At 45.8% G+C, this 16,667-nt stretch overlaps 1 protein-coding gene across 1 annotated transcript in view; it reads right to left on the minus strand.

Annotated features, from left to right (window-relative positions):
- TRERF1 (transcriptional regulating factor 1) overlaps window positions 1-16,667 on the minus strand; it is a 131,049-nt gene that overhangs the window by 96,615 nt on the left and 17,767 nt on the right. The gene's annotated exons all lie outside the window — the stretch shown is intronic.

Genomic DNA, 16,667 nt, shown 5'->3' on the forward strand with positions numbered 1-16,667 from the left:
AGGCAGCAGAGTAGAGGAGGATGAAGACCCGGGGGGGGAGGGCAAGATATCCTCAGAGGAGAAGGACCCTTCATGGTAAGTGTCCAAAGGTCTGTTCTCCCTCTGAGGTGGAGGACATCTTGGGTGCTTCCAAAGCAGTTTCTACTTTCTGGGTGGGATGTGGTCTTTGTCCGAGATCATGCGCTGCAGTACTTTTCTACCACAGATGGTGTCCGCAGAATAATATAGACTTAACTTGTAGCGTCTCACCAAGGTCAAGCTCAATGACCATGTTGCTGCCTTGCAGACTTCTTCTACAGAAGTGTTCCTCTATAATGCTTCATTGGTAGCATTGCTCCTCTGCATTGGTAGCACTGCTCCTCACAGAATGAGCTGTATTCCATTAGGAACCTCTACGATGAGACCTTTGTGAGCTTTGATAGTGTATGTTTTGTTATTGGCACCTACGGCTACTGAAGGCATTTTCTTCCCCAAATTGAGGGGAGATATATTGATGAACACTACCTCCAACTTTCTGATTTGTACTGTTTGGGGCAGATAGGCCTTGAGCTTCATTCTGACGTCTAGGTTCTGTTAGAGCTTCTCCCTAGTATATTTAGGGTAGAGGTAGAAATATGGTAGCCTTATCTCTTGCAACCTATGGAATTTGGAATAGACTTTTGGAAGAAAGGTGGGCACAGTATGAAGTATCACCTTATCGTTGTGAAAGATAAGAGTTCATGTCTGACTGATGGTGCACTTAGGTCTGAGATTCTTCTGGCAAATGTGACCACAATAAGGAAGATGGTCTTCATTCTCAGCCTTCTCAGGGGAACATCCTTGACCAGTCCAAATGGATGTTTGGTCAGAGCTGTGTAAAATATCCAGTGCTTTCCTCCTGCCCCACTGAGTGAGGGCTGTCTAAAAGGAATTGAAAATTTTGACTGTGAACTGTTTTCTGGATGCCAGGAGAGTGTCAGCCACCTCTCCGGAATATCCCTAACTTAGGAAGATTTTCCTATTTCCACACAGTTAAGTAGAGTGAGTTTAAATGAGAGTGCCAAATCATTCCCTGCTGTAATGTGACTGGAGAGGTTGGTAGGATGAGGGGTAGAGATATCACCATCTGTTGGAGTGTGGAAAAGCACAGTCTGCGGGCCACCAAGAGGCAATCACTTTGCTCCCTGTTACTTGATTCTTCTCAGGAGTTTGGGTATTACTGGTAAGGATAGTAATGTGTCGAGGAGGCCTAATGGCCACTGTGATGTCAGGGCATCGGCTTGTGAGTGGAACAAACCTTGTCATGTATCTTGGTAGTTGATGGTTGTGTTGGGATGTAAACAGGTCCATGAAAGGTGTTGCTAAGTTCAATGTTATCCATTAGATGAGATCTTTCGTAACGGACTATTCCACTTGCTGAATGGTCTACCTGCTCAGCCAGTCTGCCTGGACATTGGATATGCCTTTGATCCTTTCAGGTAAGTATCCTTGTCGCCTCCTTGTGCTACCTTGAGATCTTGTATCCCCCCTGCTTGTTTACATATGTCTTGTCTGCGACCTTGCCCATACAGATCAGGATGTGTGAGTTCAGTATCTGATCTCTGAACTGGAACAAGGCCAGACAAATCGCTCACATTTCCAAGACACTGATAGGAAGACGTGCCTAACCTGTGATGCTTGCGTCTGTATTTGTTGTTCTCAAGGGATCATGGATCTTTTGATCTGAAGTGGTACCTGAATGGGAAGATCTGTCATCTCCATGAACTGTTATTAATAAGATCTGAGAAAGGTCTGAAGCGGTCTTGCATGTAGACGACGCCAAGGTATCGCCTTGTTGCTGGCCACTAGCAAACCCATCAGTTTGGGTAGTGTCGTGAGAAGTGATTTTCACTCTCATGACAGTCTCGGCCAGCTGTTTGGTCTTCCTTACCTCTCCTTTGGTGAGGGATAGACAACACTTTTTTGATGATCATACCCAGGTGTCCCAGCTTGTAAGAACTGAATGGTGAACTGAGTGTCGTTGTGAGATTTTTCTTTTGAACGTGATCTAATCAGGAGATTGTCTGGGTGCAAATGAACATGAATACCACTCTCTCCGAGACATACGATGGGGTTGATCAGTTTTGTGAACACTCTTGGCACGACAGACATGCCCGAAAGGGATGGCTCAGAACTGCCAATTGATTTTTTTTTCCGTGCAAAATCTTAGGTATTGCTGATGGGCTGTCAAAATTGGTACATGGAGGTATGCTTCTGTGAGATCTGTAGATGTCATGTATTCTTCTGGTTGAATGACCTCTGCGACTGAGCGCAGAGTTTTCATTCAGAAGCAACTTGATAAACTTATTAAAAAGTTGAGGTCTAACAACGCCCTCCAGTCCCCACTCTTTTTAGGGACTACGAAGAAGGTTGAGCAGACTCCCCCCGTCCTCTTTCGTTGTGGGGAACATGCTCCACAGCTTGAATGCCCAGGTGTTGGATTACAGTTTGAGTTAAGATTTCGCGCAAGGGAGAGATGACAAAATGTTCTGGTGGGTAGCTTTCAAATTGTACGGATTTGCCTTGTGAGACAATTTCTAAGGTCCAGCTGTCAGCCTGCATGTCAACTCAGGCTTGATCGAAAGGAGTACTTGGCCTCTCACAGGGATGGTGTGTGAGACCTGTCTTAGAGAGCTTAGTATCAAGGTCGGATTTCTTTCCACATGTGAATAACTGTCTGTTTGATCTTGGGACAAAGTAAGCATTATCCTCACAATACAGCTGGGGAGGTGGGCCTGAGAGGAATGGTTTACCCAAGGCCACGTGGTAAGTTCATGGCAGTAATGAGATCTGAACCAGCTGAGAACTGCAACACAGTTCAGTTACTTAATCACTATACTACAAGTGGGTTCTTGAAAGGACCCCCTTCTTACTAAAGGAATATCTAGATTAACCCCAGGATGGTCACTTGGAATCCTGTCTGGACCTTAGTAGATCATGTTGTGAATAAAATGCCTGAGGGCCAAGGGATCACCTCTCAGATTGTTTGAGTGTTTTTGTTTTGGCAACACTTTCTTTTGTCCTGGGTGTCAACCCAGATCTTTCCCAGGGCATCCCCAAACAGCTTGTCTCTCCGAAAGTGGTAAGCCAGGATGGTAGTTTAGAGTGTAAAACTGCTGGCCAAGTTCTTAGTCAAGGGTGCCTACTTGTTACTGCTGCCGAGACCATAGCCCTGGAAGAAAAGGTAACTGCATCCAGGATGGTGTCTGCCTTGAAGGTACTGGCCTTTAAAATTCTGTTTGCCCCTTCAAGGGGGGCATCTAGTGTTGTATGGGAGAAGTGGGATCAGTTTTCTGATCCATACTCCTGATGCTCTGGAGGCAGTGGAGGCAATGGCTGTAGCCCTTATAGTCATGGCCATAGCCTTGTGAGCTCTCTTCAGCATGACCTCTCTCCTTGTCTAAGATGTCTCCAACTGATCCTTGCTCATCCTCTGACAAGAGCCCAGATGACTGAAGTGTAGCCACTGGAGTGTCGATCACAGGTACCTACAACATCGCATAGCAAAGAAAGTTAGTGAGTACAGGGGTTTTTTTTAAACCACATTAGGGAATTGCTTATTGGCTGATGGTTTAGACCACTCAGCCTTGAGCTGTCTCCTAAAATATTCTGAAAATGGGAGGACTTTTTCTGGGGAACCTTCCCTAGGAAGAGACTCTAGTTTTCCTGGGGTCTGGATTAGTATCCCCTGTCTAAGGGCCAAGCTACACATGACGAATGACACTTGAACGGCAAGTGGATTGAGTGGAGGGCAAGTGAACAGGGAGAAATACACTTGGTGTTCAAGTGTCATTCGTCATGTGTAGCTTGGCCCTAAGAGTCCTCCTCTCCCGAGGGTAATTCCTGCAGCCCTAAGGCTGAGAATGTCTAGATAGTAAATACTGGTAGACCTCAGATTCAGACAGCTGGGCTGACTGTTCTGGCAGGGATATTTCTTCCTCCTCCACATCTGAAGGAATTCCTCCTTCTCCTTGCCATTAAAGATGCTCTCTGAGGGCGATCCCCCTACTCAGTGGGGATCGGCCCCTTGGATACTCACCGAGAAGGGTCCTTCTCCTCTGAGGAAAGGAGGACATCTTGGGTGTTTCCCACCATCCAATCGGGGAGGCAGGAAGTTAAACTTTCTTCCTCTTCCTTTGGTGTGTGGGACCACCCTCTCTCCTCAGTTCGGGTGATTCCCCTCAGCAGTATTCCCTCACTCTATTCCTAAACTGTCGGAATAAAAAACTGTCTCTCTCAAGATGGAGAGGAGAACACAGTCAGCAGAAGAACACATCAACTAACAACCACAAACAGTCGACCACTAGTCGAACCAGAAGAACACAACAGTGTAAACACAACTGAACTGTAGAAGAACATATAGAGTACAACACACTGTACTGACACAGAACTTGCGAGGATCCTGGGAGGGCAAGATGTCCTCCTTTCCTCAGAGGAGAAGGACCCTTCTCGGTGAGTATCCAAGGGGCCGTTCTCCCTCTGAGGCGGAGGACATCTTGGGTGCTCCCAAAGCAGTTCCCTATGTCCTGGGTGGGATGGATCCTTCGTCCTCTACTACGTGTTGAAGTACTCTACGTCCGAAGGCAGCATCAGCCGAAGCATACGTGTGCAGGTGGTAGTGCTTGATAAAGGTAGAAGACGAAGACCACGTCGCGGCCTTGCATATGTCCTCTAATGAAGCATTTTTTCTTAGAGCTGCGTTAGTAGCTGCGCTTCTTGCCGAATGTGCCGTAATCCCCGACGGCACGTCTATCTTCATGGCTTTATACGCCTCCTGAATGCATGACTTTATACTGTAGGCAATAGCGGCAGACGACATGCGGTGGCCCATCTTAGGATGCGAGATGTTAACAAAAAGAGAGTCGGATTGACGTAACGACTCAGTCCTGATTATGTACGCCTTGAGGGCCCGTCTCACATCAAGGTTATGCCATTCCCTCTCCTTCGAATGTGTGGGATTCGGACAGAAGGATGGAAGATTAATCTCCTGGGATCTATGGAATCTTGAGTATGCCTTGGGTACGAAGGCAGGGTCCGTCCGTAGGACCACCTTGTCCTTATGAAAAATACACAGTTCCGGTCGGATTGATAAGGCGCCCATTTCTGAGATACGGCGCGCCGAAGTAATGGCCACGAGGAAGATGGTCTTCAGCTTCAGCCATCGCAACGTAATGTCTCTAATGGGCTCAAATGGAGGTCTCATGAGAGCGGACAACACCACGTTCAGGCGCCAAGTCGGGAACCTATGCACTGTTGGCGGGTTCAGCAGAGTAGCCCCTCTAAGAAACCTTTGAACGTGCGGATGTGAAGCCAGCGGGATCCCGTCTAGCGCCGGTAGTACTGTACCTATGGCAGCGACCTGTTTCTTCAATGTAGCAGGACGTAGTCCTCTATCCAGCCCTTCCTGTAGAAAACCCAACACAGTAGTTTTGGAAGGCTGAGTAGGGTCCAATTTCTTACGCCGACACCAGCGAGTGAAGGCTTTCCATGTCGAGTTATAAATTCTAATCGTAGAACTCTTTCTGGATGCCATTAGAGTAGTTATTATTTCTGCAGGGTAGCCTGCTAGCAGGAAGTGTCTCCGCTCAATTTCCAGCCGGTCAGAGACCACCACGCCGGCTTGGGGTGCCAAATGGGTCCCTGCTGGAGCAAGTCCGGATGAATTGGGAGTTTGAGGGGAGGTGCTATGGACATACGATGTAGAGTGGCAAACCATGGCCTTCTTGGCCACCATGGTGCGATCAATATTATTGTCGCTCGCTGCTCCCTCAACTTTCTCAGGACCTTCGGAATCATTGGTAGCGGTGGAAAGGCGTACAGGAGACCCGTTGGCCACTGAGAATGGAGTGCGTCCGTCCCCTCTGCTCGAGGATGATAGTACCGGGACAGGAACCTCGGTAATTGGTTGTTCCGATGGGAGGCGAACAGATCCACCTTCGGATGGCCGAAGTGTTCTGATACCAGTAGAAAGACCTCTCTCTTCAGGGCCCATTCCCCTGGATGAAGAGCTTCTCGGCTCAGCCAGTCTGCCTGGACGTTGAGGACTCCCCTGATGTGCTCTGCCTGGAGTGATTGTAGGTTGAGTTCTGCCCAGCCGATGATCTTGTTGGCTTCTCGTTGTAGGCGTGAGGACTTGGTTCCTCCTTGTTTGTTGATATACGCCTTCGCAGAAATATTGTCCGTTCGTATCAGGACATGGCTGTGGTCTATCCGGTCTCTGAAGTGCTTCAAGGCTAGAAGGATCGCCCTCATCTCCAATACGTTGATTGGGAGTTTCCGTTCCGCGTCGGACCATTCCCCCTGCGCTGGCTGTCCCTCCAGCGTCGCTCCCCAACCTAGCAGACTCGCGTCCGTGAAGATCTGGACAAGTCGGGGAGATAGGAAACTCTTGCCCTGGCGTAGGTTGTTCTCTATGGTCCACCATCGCATGCTCTCCCTGACTGACAGAGGGAGCTGTATTTTGAGGGTGGATTTGTGAGCTATTTGTAACTGAAAAGGTCGAAGTGCTGATTGCAGAGGCCGGAGATGATACCGGCCCCAGTAGATGGCTTCTGAATGGGCTACCAGTAGCCCCATTAATTTGGATAGGTCCGTGAGCGATGATGATGGTTGCCTGATTACATCTGAAGCTAAACGGATGAGTTTTGTCCGCTTCTCCTTCGGGAGGAACAGGGAGCCCTCCTTGGTGTCGAGTATAAGTCCCAGGTGCTCCAGTCGTTGTGACGGCTGAAGAGAGCATTTGGTCCTGTTGATTAGAAAGCCGTGCCTCTCCAGAACCTGAATGGTGAACGTTGTGTCCCTGACGGAGGCTTCTCGAGAGGGAGATCTTATCAGAATGTCGTCCAAGTACGGATGCAGCTGGTAGCCCCTCTCCCGGAGCCAGACTATAGGTGTTACCAACAACTTGGTAAATACCCTGGGGGCCGTTGCCAGCCCAAAGGGCATCGCCCTGAACTGCAGGTGAGTGTCCCGTATACAGAATCTTAGGAATCTCCGATGAGCTGGGGCAATCGGTACGTGAAGGTAAGCCTCCGTCAGGTCTATTGATGTTAGAAATTCGTCTTGTTGAAGTGCTTCCGCAATGGACCGAAGAGTTTCCATGCGGAATCTTCTCAATTTGATGAACTTGTTCACGTACTTGAGATCCAGAATGGACCTCCAGTCGCCGTTTCTTTTGGGAACCGTGAAGAAGATTGAGTAGACTCCTTGCCCCTTTTCCTCTTCGGGGACAGGCTCGACGGCTCCTATCTGTAGCAGATGTTGCATGGCCTGAATTGTGATGCTCCTCTTGTGAGGATCTTTCTTGAGTGGTGAGGTGAGGAATCGCTCCGGAGGAAAGGTAGAAAATTCTATTGCATAACCTTTGGAGACAATCTCTAATGCCCAGGCATCCGCCTTGGACTCTACCCAGGTTTGCTGGAACCTGAGCAGCCGTCCCCCCACCGGAGCGTCTTGCGAGTCAGGGCCTCTGCCCTTTGTCCTCGGAGTCCTGCCTGCCACCACGGTGTTGTTGTTTGTTGAATTTTGGGTGAAAAGGACCCCTGCGAGGTTGTGATCGGGGAAGCGTCCAGTTGCGCTTTGGATCTTGTCGGCTTCTCGGCAATGTGTGATGAGATCTAAAGGATTGATACCCGAAGGACCTTCTCTCTGGTCTTTTGAGGGATTTTGGCAGCGCCTTCTTTTTGTCCTTAGTTTCAACCAGGATTTTTTCTAGTTGATCCCCGAAGAGCTTGCCGCCCTGGAAAGGGTAGGACATCAGGATCAGTTTGGCTTGGAGGTCAGCTTGCCAAACCCGAAGCCATAACATGCGTCGTATGGCTGAAGAAGACGCCAATGCCCTGGAGGTCATAGATAGGGAATCCAATGTAGCATCCGCCATAAATGTGCAGGCCTTAAGTATTCTGTTGGCTCCTTCCAGCAGTCTGCTGTTGTTCTGAGGTAGTAACTGGATCAACCTTCTGGTCCACACTACGGCCGCCCGAGAGACCACAGAGGCTATAGCAGAGGCCTTTATGGATGTAGCCATGGCTTCGTGCGCACGCTTAAGAATTGCCTCACCTTTTTTGTCGAGACCGTCTTTAATCATGCCTTGTCCATCCTCAGAGAGGAGACCTTGAGACTGGAGTGCTGCCACTGGTGCATCTATAACCGGTACCTGCAAGAGCTCATCAGCAAAATTAGGCAAGGCATACAGCTTTTTCATGATATTGGGGACCTGCTTGGTGGCTGCTGGTAGTGACCATTCTGCCTTAAGCTGTCTTTCAAAGAAATCGGGAAAAGGGAATACTCTGGGGTTGTTGTCAGCCCTAGGAAAAAATTCCTTGTTCCCCTTTGGTCTTGACTTGGCCCCCCGTGGGGCAGTCTCCTCCTCCTCCCGTTTCTCAGACTCGTTCAGGTCCAGTGCTGATAGCGTTTTGGACAGTAAGTAGCTGTAATCCTCCATTTGGAACAGCCTAATAGACTGATCGGAGGATGTGGAGTCTAGCTCCTGTTCCTCCTCTGAGAGAAAATCCCCCTCCTCAGAGTCCTCGCCTATGGAGGAATCCCCCTCAGCCCATCTAGGTGTTTTACCCTGCAGCTTTTTGGCCGCCTTGGTTGGCCAGACTGTGGGTCGATCAACCGGTCCCTGAGAGGTGCCTGGGACTGCGGCTGGAATGGCAGGGGAGGGCCCCGGGGTCCCGGTTTGGCAGATGGACCAGAGCTCTTTCCTTAGGGACCATCTGATTGCTGCCAGAAAATCCGGGGGAAGATTAGGAGGAGAATCACTTACATGTCCCTCCAGAGTGCCAGAATCGGAGCCAGGCCGCGTCTCTCCAGTCGGGAGGTTGGCAACCGCGGCGGTGCGGTTTGGCGGGAAAGCAGCCGCTGCGGCTCTTCCCGCCGAAACAGGGCTCATAGCAGCTGCGCTCGCTCCTGCGTCTTGGTGTTGTCGTGCAGCTGCTTCCGGCACCGTCTGCGACAGACGGGGCCGTTTTTTGGCGGGCTGTTTCTCCTCAGGCACTCTTCTGCCGGGGGGGGCCGAACAAGCCTCTGAGGCGAGTCGGACCCGGCCGGGCATATTCCCGCCGTCGGAAGGACGGCCTCCGGGGAACAGCCCTCAGCCCTTTCGAGGAAGGAGTCTTCTGAGTCGGATGACTCCCGAGCTTGTCCCTCCATTCTTCTTCGGGCTCCCGAAGAAGCCTTTCCCTCTCTTTCTCTCTCACTCTTTTTTTTTTTTTTAAACAGACAAGGACAAGAGAGAGAAATAACACAGGAGAGGGTAGACAGAAGAGGTTACAGACAAAAAGACACTGTGAAGAAAACGCACAGAAAGAACAGATTGAACAGGGTAGCTAAGCTATCCTAAAGAGCACTGCTCTCCCCTGAGGCAGGAAAAGAACTGAGGAGAGAGGGTGGTCCCACACACCAAAGGAAGAGGAAGAAAGTTTAACTTCCTGCCTCCCCGATTGGATGGTGGGAAACACCCAAGATGTCCTCCGCCTCAGAGGGAGAACCCTGTCTGTTAAACATTACAAGCTGCCTTATTCTGACTCAGACCATTGGTCCATCAAGGTCAGTGTTGTCTACTCAGACTGGCAGCAGGTCTCCAGGGTCTCACGAAGAAGTTTTTTCCATCATCTACCTGATCTTTTTAACTGGAGTTAATGGGGAACAAACCTGGATCCTTCTGCAGGCAAAGCAGAAGTTCTTTCAGTGAGCCTCAGCCTCACTCATGAAGGAAGGAGGAGGTAGACATCACACCACTATTAACTGAGGTTTCAGCCCAGCAGAGATTATATATTTCATCCCTCATGGTTAGTCTTAGGAAATTAAAAGGTTCAAAGACACAGGCAAGTTTGTGCCCTTCATATGTTACCCATCTGACGGGAAGAGTCCTATTGTAAAGGCAGGGCTAGATCTGAAGAGAAAAAGCCTGCTGAGGAATCTCCAGCCAGGAGGCTGTCATGGGCACATTCACTGTGGCGCCAAAGCTGAGGAGATTCCTGGTGTCTTTTCCCACCAAAAGCCTGGGCTGAGGTAACACACCAACTCCAGCTGCAGAGCAGGAGTGCGCAGATGCATCCATCTTCCAATCAGTGCAATGGGCCTTCTGAAACTCTTCCGTGGCTCTGAGGCTGACTTGTAGCCGGGAGACCGCACAAGCAGCAGAGGCATGTTGGTGCTGACTCGTTGCTGGTAGCACGTACAAGCCAGGAGGCATATCGGCACCAGATTCATCAATCCCCATCGCATTCGATGCAAATACTGGGGAGCATTCCTCTCTGTTGTCTAGGAAGCTGTCCTCAGAATCCCTGGCGTCCATCTTGTAGGCGGATGCCCCAAATAGTTGCCATGATCGTCTTAGTAAGCCAGGGACAGTAGTTAGAGACAGGAGAGGACAGCAAAAAGATAGGGAGGAACTATGAAAGTTTTAATTCAACAGAGTTTGAAAGACAAAGGAAATATTAAAGGAAGAGAAGAGCAAAGGAGTAGGAATGGGAAAGTGAAAATGAAACTGAAGTCCTAATAAGAAAGTAGCAGATCTAGTCTGCTACTAGACTGCTCTCCCTGGAGGCAGGAACAGAACTGAAGAGAGAGGGTGTCCCACATGCCAGACAGGAAGAGGAAGAAAATTAGTTCCTGCCTTCCTGATTGGATGGTGGGAATCACCCAAGATGTCCTCCACCTCAGAGGGAGGACACACTAAGGAATGTGCACTTCAGTATTTCCAGTTTAAAAATGTACCCTGAATGTGTTATCAGTATTTCCTGGGTATACTCAGGAATCCGATCTATATCCATAATTCTTGGATGTACCAATATTCTCATGCTGATTATTCCCAAAAATATTTGTGAATAACCAGGACCAGCATTTTAAAGGTCATGGCAGCTTATTTTTCTTGCCTTGAAAGGTTTCTCAGTGCAATAACAATATCAATCCATATGTCATATGAGTATATGGATTGATATTGTTATTGCACTGTTTGCACAATTTATTGGACTACACCTTTTCATGAATTTTTCTAATGTGATTTGAGAGGCAGTGTATTTATTGTTGTACGATATCTGGGTGGTCTACACACTGTTTTTTTTCTACTGCTTGCTGGATATTGAGCCTGTTTTTTGTTGAAAGGTTTCTCAGGCAAAAAAGGGAGAGGGGGAGGGAGGCAACTCAGAGGCGCATGGCACCACATGTTAGGGGGATCTCAACTGTCTGCCCAATCACAGTAACCCTCTCATAGCCCACAAAAATTCTCCCCTTGCTGTAGGCAGCTTCAGGGAGAAATTTTTTTTGAGTATGTGCTGCTCTGGTCTGTCTGTGCCTTACTTCTGCTGCCAGGTTGGTTCTGCTGGAATTCTCTGGGTCTGTTTGGTGTTAATGGTTCTTTTTGCAATGGGAAGCTTTTGGTTAGTAGATAACTTTTGAGTTTTTGGCTAAGACTTCTTTGTTCTGGAAAAAGCACTGGATTTTCCCCTCACAAGAAACAATGGAGAGTAGCTGGGAACACTGGCATCCGGTGGAATTGGACCCCTTGACCAATATACTTGAAACTTGGTGGTCTTAAATGAACAGGCTGCAGCTCCTCTGCTACAGTTTTGTATAATTTGCATGGAAAAAAACAATAGAAAAATAAATACAAATACAAAATTGTTTGGGAGGACATGAATATAGGGGAATACTGACATTTATGGCCTTCTTTTAGTGCACATCCCTAGAACACACTATTAACAAAAGACCTACTGGTGCAGACCCACAAAACAAGTAACATGATCAGACAGCTGCTATGCTATACTTGCTTGTTCCTCCCCTTTGCAGTATGGATAGATTCCAGTATGTACTTGTCCCTTCATCTTTTCCCCAGAAACGGGGGCAAAAAACTGTGAAGCTAGCTTCTGCATGGGTGCCTACTCACTCAAAAGATCCGGTACATACTGGAGGCAATCTGCATAACAGAGGAACAGGGGAACTGCACTGCTCCAGCAGACTATCTCAGTGCAATCTTAGAGAAATGCATGAACAGAGTGGGCAACTCAGATTATGGCCTGGATTCACTGGGGTATGCAGATGGAAGGATTTCCATTCACACCGCATGACTTTCTTACTGCCTTTTCTCCTGCTGCAGCCCAAAATGCCCATGAAATGCTATTCCTGGGCAACAGTATTTGGAGGAGCGGAGGAGACCTGGGCATGGAGCAGGAAGGGACAGATGAGAAAGACACACACTGTGGGCTGAAATCCTTCCATTCATAGAAACACTCTGTTAGGTCCAAGCCTATGTTCATTTTTTTAGAAAGCTCATACCCTGGAAATCTAGTTGGTCTTTAAAGTGCTATTGGACCCGAATCTTGCTCTTCTACTACAGACCAACACGGCCATCCATCCCTCATTTGATTCTCAAAATTCCCATCTATTTTAGATTGTGACCCTCTGGGATAAGAAACAATACTTTTTATATTTATACAATTTGGTTACCTACCTGGATCCCATGAAGCAAAGCACGTAAGAAATACAGCCTTACTTTCCCTTTCCACAACTGTACTGTAAAAAGACAGACAGACCACATCTTTTCCCAGTTTGATTTCACTGGCTACAACACTGCATTATAGTAGTGGTTGAGGAAAGCCCACAGGCAGCACAAGCACTTCATTACCAACCATCACAATATGCTAGTTGTTAAATGCTCATTAGTATTAATATAATATAAATCTAGAAAAGTTAGCCATGTTACTCTGTAGTTGCAAAATAGTAAAGAGTCCAGTTGCACCTTTAAGACTAACCAACTTTATTGTAGCATAAGCTTTCGAGAACCACTGTTCTCTTCATCAGATGCATCTGCAGATGCTACTGAACTCTTTATTATAATATAAATGTAACTTCTGTAACAAAATAGTTGGTGCTATTCACATACTTTTCAACTGCACGATCTACCCAAACCACACAATTTGTGAGGTATCTAGCTAAAAGTACAGGGTTAAATCGGCAATAAGGCAACTGACATGCAGTAATAGCTAAGCTTATTTACAGTGCAGGGGTTGGAAGAAGAAAAATCCCATCTACTCCCTAACCTACCTCCTAAGTCAGTAACGTGTAGATAAATGACACAACCCTAATACTAAATTCTACCACTGCCTTTTCAACCATTAAAACAAACATTAGTACTGCAGGACATTTGTGACAACTTCTACTTTCTGTCCTGGGTAGTCTATGTCTCAAAAGTATTTCCATTTTGAGTCACCGTGGAAACAACATTTACAGTAAATCACTTCCCAGCATGCATCACCATGTAGCTTGATGGAGGCATGTGTCTGCCAAGCATTGTAAAGATTTACAGTAAATGATGACCAACATTTACAACATTCACTGAAAAGGTGCCAGAGATTCAGTGAAAATGTAATATACAGTCAACAAATCTTAGTCCAAATTTTGGGTTTTTTTTTAACATTTACAGCAAAGCTGATCTTGCCTTGCATGAGTGGATCAGAACCTTATATTAGAGACTCTCAGCACAGATTCGAAAACTCGAACTAACTGCGTCCTACTAGAATATGTGACTGATTTTTAGTCTTTATTTCAACCATGATACATACTCTATTCTGGTCTTCTAAGTTACAATAGCACATTACTCTTCACACATTACATTTTAGGTGTATGCATATATACTTTCAAACACCTACTTATCTGTCATATGAACACATCTCCTTATTAAGTGTCTATTCAATGCAAAATTCAAATTCATGACTGTGAGTTATGCAAAGCTACTCTTATAATCCCACTTCCTCTTGAAACTCTAAAAGGCTCATATGGGGCTGCCTGTGGATTCCCATACAGGCACTGGTTAAGTTCACAGCTGTTTAGCTTTGTCACTGCAATAGCACTGGTAGAAGGTTGGCCAGCTTACAGGGGGAACTGTATCCCCAGTAGAGTTCTCATTTACAGCTAATGTAAGACTTTTAACACAAATTTTATGCAAGTGAATGAACAGTCATTAAAACACAGATATAGATTTGTATTTTAGAGAACCTAAAATAAATTGCATATGCTCTTTAGTTCATCCCCCCCACCCCATTTCTCATTTCCAAAGAAATTTAATTTGACATACAACAAAAGCCACTATGGTTAAGTAAGGCATGAAGCTTGCAGTTGACAATTGTTCTTTGCAAATTATAATGCGCCTGCATGCATAATTACAAAGCTAGTGTTACTTCTTCAGCAGATAAAGAAACCACATTTGTAATTATTTTCTTACATAACACTGTATCTAGAATAGAGGGACAATCCAGTAACAGTTACACAGCAGCTTGTCCTCATAACTCATCCTAGCTGATTTGGCAATGTAGCACTAAACAGCTAGAAGAAGGAAAGGAATTCCAAAAGAGAAGTGCAAACTAGAAGTGGACACCTGTACAGGTCATGCTAGTCCCTGGTCTGCTGTTCAGTTCAGTTTATTTGACTTATATCCCGCCCTCCACACACACAGGCTCAGGGTGTCACAACAAACATTGAAATACAAAGTTTAAAAATATACATTAAAACAGAGAAAACCAATTAATCAACAGGCGTCAGTACTCATGTCAGCAGCTGTACTAAAAACCATAAAACGCAGATAGCAAAAAGACGGAGACAATCATGAAGCCTGCCTCTGATGAGCTGACTGATGCTCAAAGACATCTTGGATATGGAATCACTCTCCAATTAGCCAAGAGAATAATTTGCATGAGGGACATTTTTCAAAACTTAGGTCTAAACTTAGTATTCTGAACTAGTACTAGTGATCTTCACAATGTAGATTTTTAAAAAAACATTGCTTTTTCAAAAATAGGCAACCGGTCAAGGATAGCATATGTTAACTATAAAAAGTAACTGTTCCAAAACAATGTATCAGTTTGACAATCATAATCTTTTTAATAAATCTCCAGAGGTTCTTTCAACTGATTTTCTGGATAGTTGTCACACACCACCTTCACTCTAGCATAATACAGTGTTTATTCAAGTGTCACTTATAAGGGCTTCAAAATAATACAGTTAATAAACAAAAAGAGTACTTCACTAATCCAGTATGGGGGCCATCTAAGTAAGTTACATAAATAAAATCCTGAGAGGTCACTTTTGGCATGCCACCAGCTCCCAAGGGAAAAAAAGTCAACAAAGCAGCAAAGACACCAGACAGAAAATATCATTCTGTATGCTCGTTTCTTTTTGCAAGCAATTGGCACAGAAACAAGGACACGGCATATACTGCAATTCATTAAAAAGTTTCAAGGGGTGTGGCACAAAATACCACAGCAAAACTGATCTCCCTAAGGTTGAGGAAGACCCATAAACAAAAAGTAGGATCATATTGACTTCCCCCCCCTTTCTCCAGATCAATAAAACTATTTACAAGTACTTAGGTAACATTCCTGCTCCTCCCACTGAACAACTGAATAATCTTACAGAATGATGCTTCATATATGCTGCAAACAGGATGGCGAAATGCACATGCAAACCTCATCTTTGTGTTAGGTTTCCATCTAACAGGATAGAACTCTGCTTCTGCATACACAGTGCCCATAGGCATTCGGATAAAAACAAATTAAGTTTGCAGAATTAAAACAAAGACTGGCAAGAAAAGATTAAAAAGGAGATAGGAACGTATCTCCTATTTCCCATTTTATCCTCACAACAACTCCGTAATGTACGTTTGGCTGAGGATGTGTGAACGGCCTAAGGTCAGCAAGCTTCCACAGCAGAGCAGGATTCAACCCTTGGAATCCCAGGTCAAACATAAAAAATGTAAAACATAGGATGAACAACTAATGCTATAATTTTTTTAACGCAGATGAAACAGGAAAACTAAGGAGCAAACTAACAGAAAGAAAAACAGAGAAACTGAAATGAAGACACCCCTCTTTGCCCTCTGTAGCAAGAGTTTATACCTAACAACCAGAAAATAAGTTGTATAAGCCAGAGGTTCACAAAATTTTTGAAATGGGACTCATTTCTAAACTTCAGAAGCAATCCTATGCATGCACACTCAAAAACACATCCTATTGAATTAAACGGGACTTTCCCCCTGCAGCTTTATTGTTCTTTTGGGGACTCACTTGAAATGCAGCTCCATGCTACTTTCCCCATCTGCAACATTAAATACAGGAATCTCACTTCAGTTATTACGCAACGTGTTTTATATTTTATTTTTCATGTTCAGCATTTATAAATACATAGCATTGCTGAGCAAACCAGGCTGCATTTCAAAGCCATTTCACACATTATGCAGAAAGTCAAATTTGCCCTCCTGACCTCCTGGAAACTCCTCTTCTAGCTCACCCTATTACATCTCCTCCCTCCTGGCCCACCAGAAAAAGAGCTGCAACCTCTTACGTTTTGACCCACAGGGACGTATTCTTCGTAAGGCTGACTAGGCTGAAGCCTAGGTGCTCTGCAGGGACTAGGGGCCCATCAATTTTTTTTCCTGAGGCACTGTTACCTGTGCCCCAGGGCTCCAATGGTTAAAGGCGTTTTGCACTCTGTGCTGTAGCAATACATGTACATATATATTTAGCTATATATACACTCTCATAAGTATACTATATATATATATTTATTACATTACTTTAATACCATATTGCTTACCGGTTCCTTTTTTTTGTCCATATCACTATTCCAATATTCAGGCGAGAGTAAAAACG

Source organism: Eublepharis macularius, chromosome 1, assembly GCF_028583425.1.
Source record: "Eublepharis macularius isolate TG4126 chromosome 1, MPM_Emac_v1.0, whole genome shotgun sequence".
Lineage (NCBI taxonomy): Eukaryota > Metazoa > Chordata > Lepidosauria > Squamata > Eublepharidae > Eublepharis > Eublepharis macularius.